Raw genomic sequence first — 14,126 nt, 5'->3', positions numbered from 1 at the left:
TCCATGAGCATGCAAATATTATGCTTTACTTCCTCAAGCTGTAATCCATTTATTAGTTTCTTTTGAAATGCTTCATGCTGTTTTAATATCCACCTTTTTCTCTGATTACTTGACAATTGCCAGTTTTTGTTGAAATGTTAAAACTATATGCTTCTTTATGGATACCAACTGTTCATTAACTAGGCAACACATTTGATAGTGAGGAGGAAGAAAATTCACGGGCAGTGCAAGGATTTGTGTTGGTATTAGTTAGCATTGTACAGTAGATCCATATAATATGGAGATATGTTTTCTGCCTTGAAGTAGTTTTGATCTTCTATCATTTGCACAAATTATAATTTATTTTATTTTGTCACTCCTATTCTGAGAACTGGTAATAGATGAAAATCTTTAAAAATTCATTGTGAACAAAACTTTACAACAAAATGACAAGTAACCCAATTAAAGAATGGGCAAAGGATTTGAACATTTCTCCAAAGAAGAGTTACAAATGGCAGTAAGCACATGATAAAGTGCTCAACATCATTAGCCACCAAGAAATGCAGGTCAAAACCATAATGAGATAATACTTCATATCCACTGGGATGACTATAAAAAAACAATGGAAAATAACAAGTGTTGGCAAAGATGTGAAAACTTGAGAATCTCATATACTTCTTGTGGGAATATAAAATGTTGCAGCCATTTTGGAAAACAGTTTGTCAGTTACTCAATAAGTTAAGTATAGAATTACCATACAACCCCAAATTCCTGTTCTTAGGTATGTAATCTAAGAGAACTGAAACATTATGTCCACACAAAAATTTGTACATGAATGTTCATAGTGTTATTCATAATAGCCAAAAGGTGGAAACAACCTAAATGTCTATTAACCAATGGATGGGTAACAAAATGTGCATACAATTGAATATTATTCATTTGTAAAAGAGAATGAAGTACTGATACATGCTATGGTATGGTTCAGCCTTGAAAACAGTATGCTAAGTGAATGAAGCCACACAGAAAAGGTCACATATTCTGATTCCATTTCTGTGAAAGTGTCCAGAATAGGCAAATTCATGGAGACAGAAAATAGATTAGGGAGTGCCAGGGACTGGAAGGGAGAGTCTTTAGGAGAATGGGCAATGACTGCTTAATTGGTATGGTATTTCTCTTTGGGATGACGAAAGTATTCTGGAATTTAACAGTTTATCAGTATGGTGAATATACTACAACCACTGAATTGTCCCCTTAAAAATGTGAATTTTATGTTATGTGTATTTTATCTCAATTAAAAAATTCATTGTGATTTCTAACATTATATTTTGGGGAGAAATACCTGAAATAGGTGGAGTACCGCTCTGGGTAGTCCACATCTTTTCCTTGAAGTAAAGTTATGTGTGACATACTTGAACCCTTTTTAGCTGCCGAAGTGCTCTTTAGTACTATGCCATTTGCCAGTCTCTGAGGAATGTTAAAGAAATCGTTGTTCAAAACTGATTACTTTGTTTGTTGCTGGAATCTTTTTGACAACTCAATAGAATGACTTTCCTCAGGTCTCAGTAAGCTTTCTTCCTTCAAAAAAATGATATAACTTTATGAGTGCTGTGAATAATATAATAATTTATAATAATATAATATAAATATAAAATAATATAATATAAATCAACAAAAGCTGCATGTGGCAGTCACTTCTTTGCATTGATTATCAGGAAACTCAAAGCCCTATCTTTGGTCATAAGGAAACAGGGCCTTATGACACACATTTTGAAATTAACCTTATTCTTGGCCTGATGTTATTTTTCTCACTCTCAGTTTCTAATTTGAATTTGTATATTATGTACCTAAGTGTATTTACCTCATATCTTATTTTAGAACAGGACAGAGTATAAAAATACACAACGAATTGGGGCAACTGGGTGGCACAGTCGGTTGAGCGCCCAAGTCTTGGTTTTGACTCAGTTCGTGGTCTCCAGGTTGTGAGATAGAGCCCTGTGCTGGGCTCTGAGCTCAGCACAGAGTTTGCTTGGGACTCTCTCTGGGGGCCCTCCCCACTGCATGCATGTGCAAGCGTGCACTCATGCGCACTCTCTCTCTCAAATAAATAAATAAATCTAAAAAAACCCACAAGGAATAAAGAGTCTTAGAGGGAATAAAGCTTTAAATGCAAGTGTGTTTGCGTAACATCTAAATTAATTTACACTAATATGTAATTATTCACCTGTCCTTATAGCTTTCAGATTTTTTATAACTATTTAATTCCTTTTATTTTAAGTTCTTATTTAAATTCCAGCTAGTTAACATACAGTGTTATATTAGTTTCAGGTGTACAGTATAGTGATTCAACACTTCCGTACAACACCTGGTGTTCATCATAACAAGTGCACTCCTTAATCCCCATCACCTGTTATAACTATCTAATACTTAACTTTTTTAAGAAGGCTACGGAACATTGCAGAAAGTAATTAATAAGCAGAGAGAAGAAAACTCTGGAAATGATGAAGACTTGTGTAAATAATTGATATGTGAATCGCTTTCTGTTTTGAGTAGAGTGATGAGTTATAGAAGAGATGGTGCTGGAAATCCAAAAGTGGAAATGGGTCAATACAGAGGAGGGAAAGGGAAAATACAATGGAGATGTTTTTAAAAATTGCTGGCTTTACTCTTTATCTAATGTTGATCCTATTTAAGCTCCAGTGTGCTTAATCAAATAAAAGCTTATATGGCATTATTTTTACACTGTGCAGCTGCATGTGTATAGCTTAGAAGGACATTGCTGTCACATCATAAAATACATCAACATTTCTTTGCATAATCTTTTTAACATGACAGCCTCTATTATAAAATAATACTGTTTCTAAGGGATTTTTAACTTAATTATGTATATAATATTTTCCCCCTATGATTTTCAATATAGTTTCCATATAACCCTTAAATTAATTACATGTCTTATGTTTATTAGCTTTGCATTTCTGGCAGCAATGACAGATTTATGCATTTCATTGATTTTGCTTCTGTAATTTTCCCCATCATCATTCTTTTTTTCTCTAGATCATCTTAGCAGTATATATACATGCTGTAGTGTTCCGTCATTTTAATACAAAAATATTTCAAGACCTCATCTCCCCTTTTAGCTACAGTACCATTTCTGTACAGTCCTTTATAGCAAAACTCCTTCAAGAGTTGTCCATATATGCCACTTCTACGTCCTCATCACACTTTCTCTGCTTCGCTTATCCTATTCATGCCTTTGTCTTCCCCATTTCACTGAGAACCGTCTTGTCATGGGCACCAGTGAATTTACCTCACTAAATCCAATGGCCATTTCTTAGCCCTCAGGTTAAGTGTTGTCCAGCAGCATTTGTCACAGTTGATCATGTCATCTCTCCTGAACTTTTTACTTGGGTACTTAACTTTGCCCAAGCCAAATTCTTGATTTCTTAACATTATTACTACCACCACCACCAGAGCTATTCCTACCCCTGTGTCCTCCATCTCAGTGTTTGGCAGCATTATTTACCCAACTGATCTGACCAAAACTTTGGAGTCATTCTTGACTCTGATGCTTTTTCTCTTAGTCTATCAGCAAGCAAATATCCAACCACTTCTATCAACAAGATGGCTATCGTGATAGTCCCCTCATTTCCACCTGAGTTACTACAGTTCTATAAACCAGTCTCTCTGTTTTGATTAATCTCTAATTCTCCTATTCCCAAGATTATTCTGTATATAGTAACTAGGGTGTTTGTTTCTGTTTTTTAATCGGATCACATCACTCGCTTAGTGAAAGCATCCCATACGGCTTTCAGCACACTTGGAATGATAGCTAAACTATTACTGTTGCTTTCCAGGTCCTCTGTGATCTGTGCCTAGCTCTCCTACTACTGACTTCTAACTTACCATGCATCAGCACTGTGCCTTCTTGTCACTTTTTCAAAACACCTAAGCCTTTCCACCTCAGGACCTTGGTACTTGCTGTTCTCTCTACCTGAAGCATTTTTCTTTCTTCATTCTGATCTCTGGGCAGTAATCTTTTCAGAGAGGCCTTTCTTGCCGTCACTCCCATGTCTTTACCCTTCATTGTAGTACTTGTCACTATGAGAAAAGATATAATTTTTGTACTTTTTTGTTGTTTTGTAAATCTCCACGATTTCTGCATAGGTTCGGTGAAGACAGAGACTTTGTATTTTTCACTGCCATTCTAGCACAGTGCCTGCCACATAGAAAACTCTTGATAAATAGTTAATGAATGAATGAACAAATGAATCCCTTGACTTAATGTTTTAACATGTGTATTAGTCAAAGAAAAATTTAAGATTAGTTTGAGATTTATATAAGATTTTCACTTGTTAATTTTTTACTATTGTGGTAAAATATACATGACATTAAATTTAACATTTTAATTACTTTTAAGTATACAGTTCAGTGGTATTAAGTACATGTACATTGTTGTGCAGCCGTCACCATCTTCAGAACTTTTTCATCTTCCAGAATTGTAACTCTGTACCCATTAACCAATAAATTCCCATTTTCCCCTTTTCCAGCCCCTGGCAAATCACCATAGTACTTACTGTTTTATGAATTTGACTATTTATGTACCTCTCATATAAGTACTTCACATCACAAGATGTGAAGGATCATACTGAGTTTGTCCTATTGTGACTGGCTGTCTTAGTCCTGTTTGTAGTCCTATAACAAAATACCATAGATCGGATGGCTTATAAACCATAGAAATTTATTTCTCACAGTTTTGGAGGCCGAGAAGTTCAAGATTAAGGTGTGGACAGATTTGGTGTGTGGTTAGGGCCTGCTTCCTGGTTCACAGATCGCTGTCTTTTTGCTATAACTTCACATGGTGGGAGGGACAGGGAAGTTCTCTGGCGTCTCTTATTTTATAAGGGCACTGATTCCATTCAGGAGGCTTCTGCTCTCATGACCCAATCACCTCCCAAATCCCCACCTCCAAGCGTTATCACACTGGGGATTTCAACATATGAATTATGGGGAGTGTGGGGGCAGACACAGCCATTCAGTCTGTAGCACTGGTTTATTTCATTTAGTGTAGTGTTTTTAAGATTCATCCAGATTGTTGCTGTTAAATGTTTGTAAGTTGCATTTTTTTCACTAAGTACATAGCAATTAATTATATCAATGCTTTACACCTCTCTTTCATCTGTGTACCTCTAAAAATTTTATAAACATAATTAACGAAACTTCACAACCTCAGTGTAAAGTAGATAATTATGGTAGGCAAGCTGAAGTTCTAAGAGATTGCCTAAGGTATATAATGAATATATGCCAAAATTCTGAATGAGGACCAGGGTTATGTAATTTATTATTGAAAGTGTTAGACCAGATTTCTTGTTTATGATGAAATCATTCAAGGGTTCTAAGAAAAAATAGCAGTAATAATTATAAAGTCCCTTAATATTCATGGCAAAATTCTTTTAGTAGAGGAGAAGAAAATATATTTTATCTGAAACCTAGTTTTTAAGACACATGAAAAAATGTTCAAAATCATTAGCCATCAGGGAAATTCAAATCAAAACCACATTGAGATACCACCTTACACCAGTTAGAATGGCAAAAATTGACAAGGCAGGAAACAACAAATGTTGGGGAGGATGTGGAGAAAGGGGATCCCTCTTACACTCTTGGTGGGAATGCAAGTTGGTACAGCCGCTTTGGAAAACAGTGTGGAGGTCCCTTAAAAAGTTAAAAATTGAGCTACCCTATGATCCAGCCATTGCACTACTGGGTATTTACCCCAAAGATACAGACGCAGTGAAGAGAAGGGCTATATGCACCCCAATGTTCATAGCAGCATTGTCCACAATAGCTAAATTGTGGAAGGAACCGAGATGCCCTTCAACAGATGACTGGATTAAGAAGATGTGGTCCATATATACAATGGAATATTATTACTCAGCCGTCAGAAAGAATGATTACCCAACATTTGCAGCAACATGGACGGGACTGGAGGAGATTATGCTAAGTGAAATAAGTCAAGCAGAGAAAGACAATTATCATATGGTTTCACTCATTTATGGAACATAAGAACTAGGAAGATCGGTAGGAGAAGAAAGGGATAAGGAAGGGGGGGTAAACAGAAGGGGGAATGAAGCATGAGAGACTATGGACTCTGAGAAACAAACTGAGGGTTTCAGAGGGGAGGGGGTGGAGGATTGGGATAAGCCGGTGATGGGTAGTAAGGAGGGCACATATTGCATGGTGCACTGGATGTTATACACAAGTAATGAATCATGGAACATTACATCAAAAACTAGGGATGTACTGTATGGTGACTAACACAACATAATAAAAAATAATTGTAAAAAAATGAAACCTAGTTTTTTAAATTAGTGATGGCAAGTTTAGTTATTGGATCTAACTTTTTTTTTTTTTTTTTTTTTTGCCTTTATCTTGTTACATTGCTTAACTGCCTCATGAGTCTTCATAGCCATAGTGTGAATTGGATATTTGAAGGTTTGGGTTGGAATAGTTTCATTTCAGTCTCTTAGCTATGGGACATGAAATCCTTAAAAAACTATGAGCTTATGTGTTTGTCTTAATTGTTGGGTTGTTCAAGTGAGGTGTTTTTTGTTTGTTTGTTTGTTTGTTTTTAAGTCAGTCTTGTAACTGGCAAATTATTGATAGGACTAAGATGGACTCTGATTTTGATAAAAACTAAAATTTCCCCATAATTATATTCAGATAATGTGTTTAACGTAGTTAATAGTAGTTCCTGAAGGCTTTACCTCTTTGTGTTGCTACAATTTGAGTTGAATTCCCTAAAGAACTTAGAGAAATAAAAGTATAGCCAAAATGGCATGTAATTTTTCTCAAATGAAGCTCTTCGTTATGTTACTTCATCCAAGTGATTAGTCCATTTTTGGATATTGTGTATATCAACCTCATGTTTCAACACTGGTTAGCAGTGCTACCCACTTTCTTCCTCTACTGGATGACCATTTATGGCTTTAAAGCAGAAACCTATGAACCAGTGAGTAGATTTTGAGAAGTGCTAATTAGTGTTGAAAGAATAGGGTGGTAAAGTTAGGGAAACCATGCAGCTTATATGTATTTAAATTTTTTAAAGATGGTTCACCAAGTCTAATAGCCAGTTGTGCTTTGTTTGCATGGTTTTTATTATCAGGAAAATTACAAAGTTACCATCTGATCTCTAGCTAAACTTCATGTAATGAGACTTATTTTAGTTGTTTAAAAATTTTGTGAGTTAACCTTTGGGAATTATAGCTTTTCTAGAGAAGTTTCAGTCATACCTAAGGATAAGGAAAAGCATTTCAAATGAGGAATATGATTCATTTTGAGGGGTTGATGGTTTTTTTATAGTAAGGATAGTGAAATTATTGATACATTTTAGTAATTTATGGAAATGTAATTTGTTTTATAAGAAATGTGAAATCATTGACCATGCATTTTAAATGACCTATGTTTATATTGGTCTTACCTGAAGTAGTAGGACGGACAGTGAGTTGTTTAGTTGAAGAGAGTAGTAAGAAGCTTGGAGAGGGTGACGAAAAGTTAGAATCCTGGTAATTCATTTCTTTAAGGCTTTAAAAAGATTATACATGCTTTTTTTTGTTTTTTGCTTTTGGTTTTGTTTAGCATTTAAGGAAGCTCTCTTAAGGGAAATCTCACTTTGCTCTAGGTTGTACTATGACAAAGTTAGAGGTTTTACTTTATTTAAAAAAATTCTTTTTTAATTTTTTATAAAATTTATTTGGGAGAGAGAGAGAGCAAGCAGAGGGAGGGGCAGAGGGAGAGAGAGAATCTGAAGCAGACTCCCAGCTGAGCATGGAGCCCGACACGGGGCTCAATCCCAGAACCCTGAGATCATGACCTGAGCTGAAATCAAGAGTTGGATACTTAACCAACTGAGCCACCCAGGTACCCCAAATTAGAGGTTTTAAAATGAGAAACTGTCCTTTGCTTTTAACTAGACTTCTATTGGTATGCTCTAGAGTCATTACTTTCTTTGTGAGCTTCTCTAATGTAGATAGTGGACTTCTTATTATTTCTAACAGAAGGTATTGAATTAATCAACAGCAGGCTTTGAATTAGAGGCCTACTTACCCTACCAGAAAGCCTGATGAGGTCTTCAAAGCCAAATAGTGACGGCATATAGAACCTAGGCATTGATGATCTTGCTTTTTTTGGTAAAAAAATTATGAACACTCAAAATAAAAATTGATGGCTTTGAATTGGTGAATCTGTAGGACTCTTTTTTTCTTTCATTTCTGTAAGTTGTATGAACGCCTTTCTTCAGGGAGTCAGTTGTCAGTTTTAAGGTTTGGAGGTTCCACCCTTTTTATTCATTTCAGTGTATTTTAGCATGGTTTAATGTGTGGTTGCTGGAATAATTGGAACGACTGCCTTCACATTCTCTGTGAACATTAAGGAAAGAAGCACATCAGGTATTTTACTACATACCCTGCTTAAACACAGTTGAAACTGAGGACAGGAGGCATTCAGTGAGTATGATGCCCCCAAATACTGCTTGGCATTGGAACCTATATCTCTTAACGCTGCCTGTTTTCTACCTTGGATATCTTCCCCCATGAAATCAGGAAAACAACTTCCAGCCTGGATACCAGTGTTTGTACAGGTCAGGAAATGATTTCTATTGCTTTATTTGCATGTAAAGTAACTATCTAAATTGATCAATGCCTATCCAACTTGAAAAAGCTGCTTAAGTAAGCTTATTATTAATTGTGTATAAGGTCTTCTATTTCTGTACTCACTTTAGACTGAGATGGCAGGTTTTTTTCATATAAACCATATTACATGCTTAGTTAAAACTTTTGTCATGCTATTAAAGCTTGCTCATCTTTTTTTCTTAAAACATAATAAGAAAGGGAAAACAATTGATAGCAAAAGAGGCTCGTAAGGATCAGGACTATCAAAGTTGTTAATAAAATAAATTCCTTTTTTTTTTTTCTGTGTTCTTTTGAGGTTTTAGTCATAACGGTACATGTTCTATCCAGCTGAACAAAGTAAAGCAAATTGAAACATTTTTTTTAAAGATTTATTTATTTCAGAGAGAGACAGTGTGCTTGAGTGGGGGTAGGCGCAGAGGGAGAGAATCTTCTTCTTTTTTTTTTTAAATATTTTATTTATTTATTTGACAGAGAGAGAGAGAGAGAGAAAGAGAGACAGCCAGCGAGAGAGGGAACACAACCAGGGGGAGTGGGAGAGGAAGAAGCAGGCTCCCAGCGGAAGAGCCCAATGTGGGGCTCGATCCCAGAACTCTGGGATCATGCCCTGAGCCGAAGGCAGACGCTTAATGACTGAGCCACCCAGGCGCCCCAGAGGGAGAGAATCTTCAAGCAGACTTCTGCTGAGCACGGAGCCTGCTGCAGGGCTCTATCTCATGACGCATGAGCTTGTGACCTGAGCTGAAACCAAGAGTCCAGTGCTCAGCTGACTGAGCCACTTGGGCACCGCTAAGGCAAACTGAAACTTTTAAAAAGCAGGCAATATAAATGCAATCTGAAAAGGTTTAGAACTCAGTTCTCTAAAACCCAAGACTATTTCCCCATTTAAGTCCTATGATACATTAAGGATGGTAAAATAAATCTTTTTTTCCCCACCAAACATAAACTTGAAAGTTGTTCAAAGATAAAATAATTCCTTTCCAAATTTGGAGCAATTTTTCTGAAATGAACATGTCCTACCCAACACAGTTGAGGGTTTTTTTTTTTTTTCCACTTCTAAAAAATAGAATAAAACATTTTCAAATATTTAGGAGAATCATTTACAGTTCAATCCTGGTATGGTGTCAGAATTACTTAGTTGTTCTAATATGGTAGCCACTATCTACCAGTGGATATTTAAATCTAAATTAAAAATAATTTAAATTAATTAATGTTTAAAAGTCAGTTGTTTAGTCATAGTAACCGTATTACAAGTGCTCAATAGCAACATTTGACTGTGGGCTAGGTATCGGACAGCTGAGACTGAACATTTCCGTCATTGCAGAAAGTGTCATTACATGGCACTGGATAAAGTATTCCACTGGTGGTAGATCACAATTTTACCAGGTTCCCCAGTAGTTTCCTAATATTTACAAGTATTTTCTACTTCCCTCCTAAAAAAAAGAAATATTGCTTATCAGACCTTGTAATTTTTTTCTATCGAATAATTGCCCTAATTAAAAATATTAATGGTCAGGATTTGAAATAGCTAGATGATGGTAGAAGCATGTTTAGAGTTTTAAAAAGTCTTTATTCAACCTTAAAAATGTATGCCAAAATATGTGTAGTTGTGAATCTTTAAAAAGAGAATGATAGAATGTCTGCAATCTAAGACTGCCAACACTGAAACAGCTTACAAGTAGCATATGATTTGTGAGATTATTTTTCTTTCTTTCTTTTCTTTTTAAAGATTTATCTATTTATTTTAGAGAGAGAGAGAGAGAGACGGCTGGTATGTGTGTGAGAGCAAGTGGGGGGGGGTACAAAGGGAGAGTGAGAGAGAAACTTCAGCAGACACTGCATTCCTCTCACATGGCTCGATCCCACCGTTCTGAGACCACAGCCTAAGCTGAAACCAAGAGTCAGATGCTCAAGCAACTGTACCATCCAGGTACCCCTGTGAGATTATTTTTCTTATGTAATAGAAATAGATTTTTTGAAAACTAGAAATAATTTTTTATTGTATAACCACACCTTGAAAAGTGCAAACACAGCAAAAACATTAAACTGATATATAAATGAATGATTAAATATTCAATGACTTATTTAAATGAATTTTAGAGTTAAGCAGCATATACTTCTATGTTCAGATTGAGTGAGGTGAGAAAAAGTAGGTATTCTATTCATTTATTCCTTTGAATCTCTTCAATAAGCTAGGTAGGGATAGATACCCTTACTGTGTGTGTTGAGACTTCTATGGTGCGTGTTAAAATCAGTTACATAAAGACTTTCTGTTTTGGGGCAGAGGAAGAGGAAAAATAAAGATAGTTTTATGTTAATTACTGAAAGATTGCTTATATAATTGTATATCTGGATTTATCTCACAGTTTAACACTAGTAGGTGTTTTCTAAGTATAAATATAGTTGAGGTTTTCCCTGTGCATATTTACTGAAATGGTGGCTTGTAGAGAAATAGCACATAACCAATGTATTAGTTGAATTACGCTTTCATAAAATGTAATATTACTTTTTATATGTGTAATTTGAATATATTTCCTAGTTTCGAGATGATTTTAAAGAATTACCTTTCCTTGTAAAAGCCACTTAGGATTTTTATGAGAAGCTTTAAGATTTGTCTGGTTTTATCTAGTGTCATTTTAATTTCATGTATTTTTTTTTTCTTATGCATTTGCAAGTACCCAGTAAGCCATGTGTAAAAATTGTTACCATGATGAAGGAATGCCTTTACTGGTTTTTTTATACTATTAGCTTAGAGCTTTAAATATAGTATGCAGTTTTAACTATAGATATAGTCTTAATTACCTTGTATTTTTCTCCAAAAAATAAAAAATAAAATGGAACATTTATTTTTTATTCTGTCACAAATATTGTTTGAATGTAACTATTTAAAAAAACTTTAATACCTTTTTGAATTACAGAGTTTTATAGAAAGTATAATTAACTTGTTTCATAAGACCTTTGAATTGACATTTTATCATCACAAGACTTTTTAGTGTGTGTGTGTGTGTGTGTGTGTGTGTGTGTGTGTGTGTGTGTTTAAAGTAGGGTCCACACCCAACCTGGGGCTTGGACTCAGGACCCTGAAATTAAGAGTCACATGCTCTACTGACTGAGCCAGCCAGGTGCCCCACAAGACTGTTTTTCATATTGATTTAAGTTGAGAGCCTAATGCTACGAAGTAGCTCCTTGAAGGCAGGTCTTTGGAAGCAGAGGGTAATATGTGTGTTGGCAGAAGGAATGGCTGGAAGGTGTGAGATAAAAAAGGAACCAAGGGAAACTCAGTTCTCTGTGCTTGGACAAGTCATGTATGTTCCCTAACATCTATTTTACATGAGTGTATAATAAGTAATGTCTCTTCCCTGCTATTTTGAAGGAATTGTTATAAGGATCTGATGAAATAATATACAAAGGCCCATTATGAATATTAAAACACCATAATATTGTGTCATTTTTAACACGAAACATTTAAAAGCTTCTCTTAAATTATGCCTTGTTAATTGAGAAATTTCAAAAAGCTTAGATTTTATAGGGATAACTCTAAGCTCTTATCAGGAAGTAGTTTAACTTAAATAACTTCCCTTGGGTTTATCATATATAGTTCCTTCCCAATGATATTTTCAATCTTTACTAGTTTTGTCACTCTTCGTAAGGATGAGCCTAAGGCCATTTCTCCTGTTAATTGATAATAAATTGATCACATTCTAGCCACAAGATGAGCTGCTAATCTGATCATAGAGAAAAAGTTATCTATAAACAGTACCTGTCTCTTGTTTGTAGTATATTTAAGACACCGTGATTCTCTTCTTAGTAAATATTTGAAAAGAGAAAACAACCCAAATGTCCTGTAGCTTATTTACTAATATGTTATGTTATGTTAACCCCAGGGGTGTTGCTGATTATAAGCAAAACATAATCTATCATGCTATGATAAATAATGACCCCATAAACAACCTGCAAGTGCTTCATGCTTTATTTTTGTCAAGCCAGTGGTACCTCCCCTGACAACTTTAGATTGTTTTAAATATGACTTATGGCATCAAGAAAGACAAACATTGTAAACAAATGTTTTAGTTTCTGAAATTACTTACTCAAATATGATTCAGCTGAATGCTATTTCTGTTTTCCTATTGCAGATTTCTCAACAGTGATGTCACAAGATTGACCACATTGATCACAGTAAGACCAAAATGATAATTAATCTTTTAAGGATGTTTTGTTTTCTCCAGGATGAGAATTGTGTTGGAAAATATTTATAATTTTAAATTGTTATTCTTTCTTGCAGCAGGCAATTAAATATTTACATTTTCAATGAACCACATCTCTTATTTCTAGTTATTTAAATACTAAAAATACTGCTTTAAGTGATTTAAAAACATTTAAAATGAAAATTACTTTTAATATATAACTGAAATTATAAGCTTAATTATATTAATATATTTCAGTGAATCATAATCTGAACATCCTTTTGTTTTAATTTTTGTTTTTACTAAAAAACGACAGAACATTTAAGGTGACTCCATATTAGGAAAAAATTTACAAAAATAAAATTACTTGAGACTGTAATCACTTATTAAGGAAGGACTGTGAAAACAGCCTTGAAAGGATTCTTAAGCTTGCTTAAATTTTTCATTGATATTTAAATGATTTATAGAGAGTCTTCCAAATATGGAGAGTTGTTGAAAAGAGGTAGTTCTCCTAAGTAACTGATACTTTTCCTCTTTAATTTTGAAGTATTAATTTCTACTATATATAAGGAAATACATTTCTTAAAGGAAAAACTTTATCCAAGGCCTTGATCCACATTATTACAAAATTACTAAGTAGTAAAAACAAATTTTTTTTTGAAAAATTCTTTTAAATAACAGAGAAATAATTTTAGAGTAAATTATTTACTCAGTCTGTTTCTTTAATCCTGTTCTAAATGTTCATTAATTACATAAGCAGTAATTGCCAGAAATGTAAATTCAGGGGCGCCTGGGTGACTCAGTCGTTAAGCGTCTGTCTTCTACTCAGGTCATGATCCCTGCGTTCTGGGATCGAGCTCGCATGGGGCTCCCTGCTCAGCGGGAAGCCTGCTTCTCCCTCTCCCACTCCCCCTGCTTGAGTTCCCTCTCTCACTGCCTCTCTCTGTCAAATAAATAAATAAAATCTTTAAAAAAAAAAAAGTAAATTCATGTGTAGATAATCTTTGTATTTATGTTTTAACATTTTTTTTTTAAAAACTGGGTTTTTTTTTAAGCTTAACTTTTTTTTAGAGGCCAGAGAGAACTTTTATTGTATTTTTAAAGGCTTTATCATCATCGAATATACAGATGTTCAGATGTTTATGGCATATTCATTCATTTTCCTGAGGGATCACTTTAGCTATCTCTGATATGCGGCTCTTTGCTTGTTTGTCTTTTTCTTAATCAGAACTTTATTAGCCTAACTGAATAGTCTACAACAAAATATTAACATATTTCTGTAGTA

General features: G+C 34.6%; 1 protein-coding gene across 3 annotated transcripts in view; it reads left to right on the top strand.

Moving 5' to 3' along the window:
• The window catches only part of BAZ2B (bromodomain adjacent to zinc finger domain 2B), a 398,115-nt gene that overhangs the window by 165,618 nt on the left and 218,371 nt on the right, over positions 1 to 14,126 (top strand). For all 3 annotated transcript variants that reach the window (XM_026492708.4, XM_057317991.1, XM_057317996.1), the window contains one exon: positions 12,791 to 12,833. The gene's annotated coding sequence lies outside the window, so the exon portion shown is untranslated. The remainder of the gene's footprint in view (positions 1 to 12,790; positions 12,834 to 14,126) is intronic.

This window comes from Ursus arctos, unplaced genomic scaffold (assembly GCF_023065955.2).
Source record: "Ursus arctos isolate Adak ecotype North America unplaced genomic scaffold, UrsArc2.0 scaffold_1, whole genome shotgun sequence".
NCBI classification, from domain to species: Eukaryota; Metazoa; Chordata; class Mammalia; order Carnivora; family Ursidae; genus Ursus; species Ursus arctos.
The sequence above is the reverse complement of the archived record's forward strand: the minus strand, read 5'-3'. Positions and strand labels throughout refer to the sequence as shown.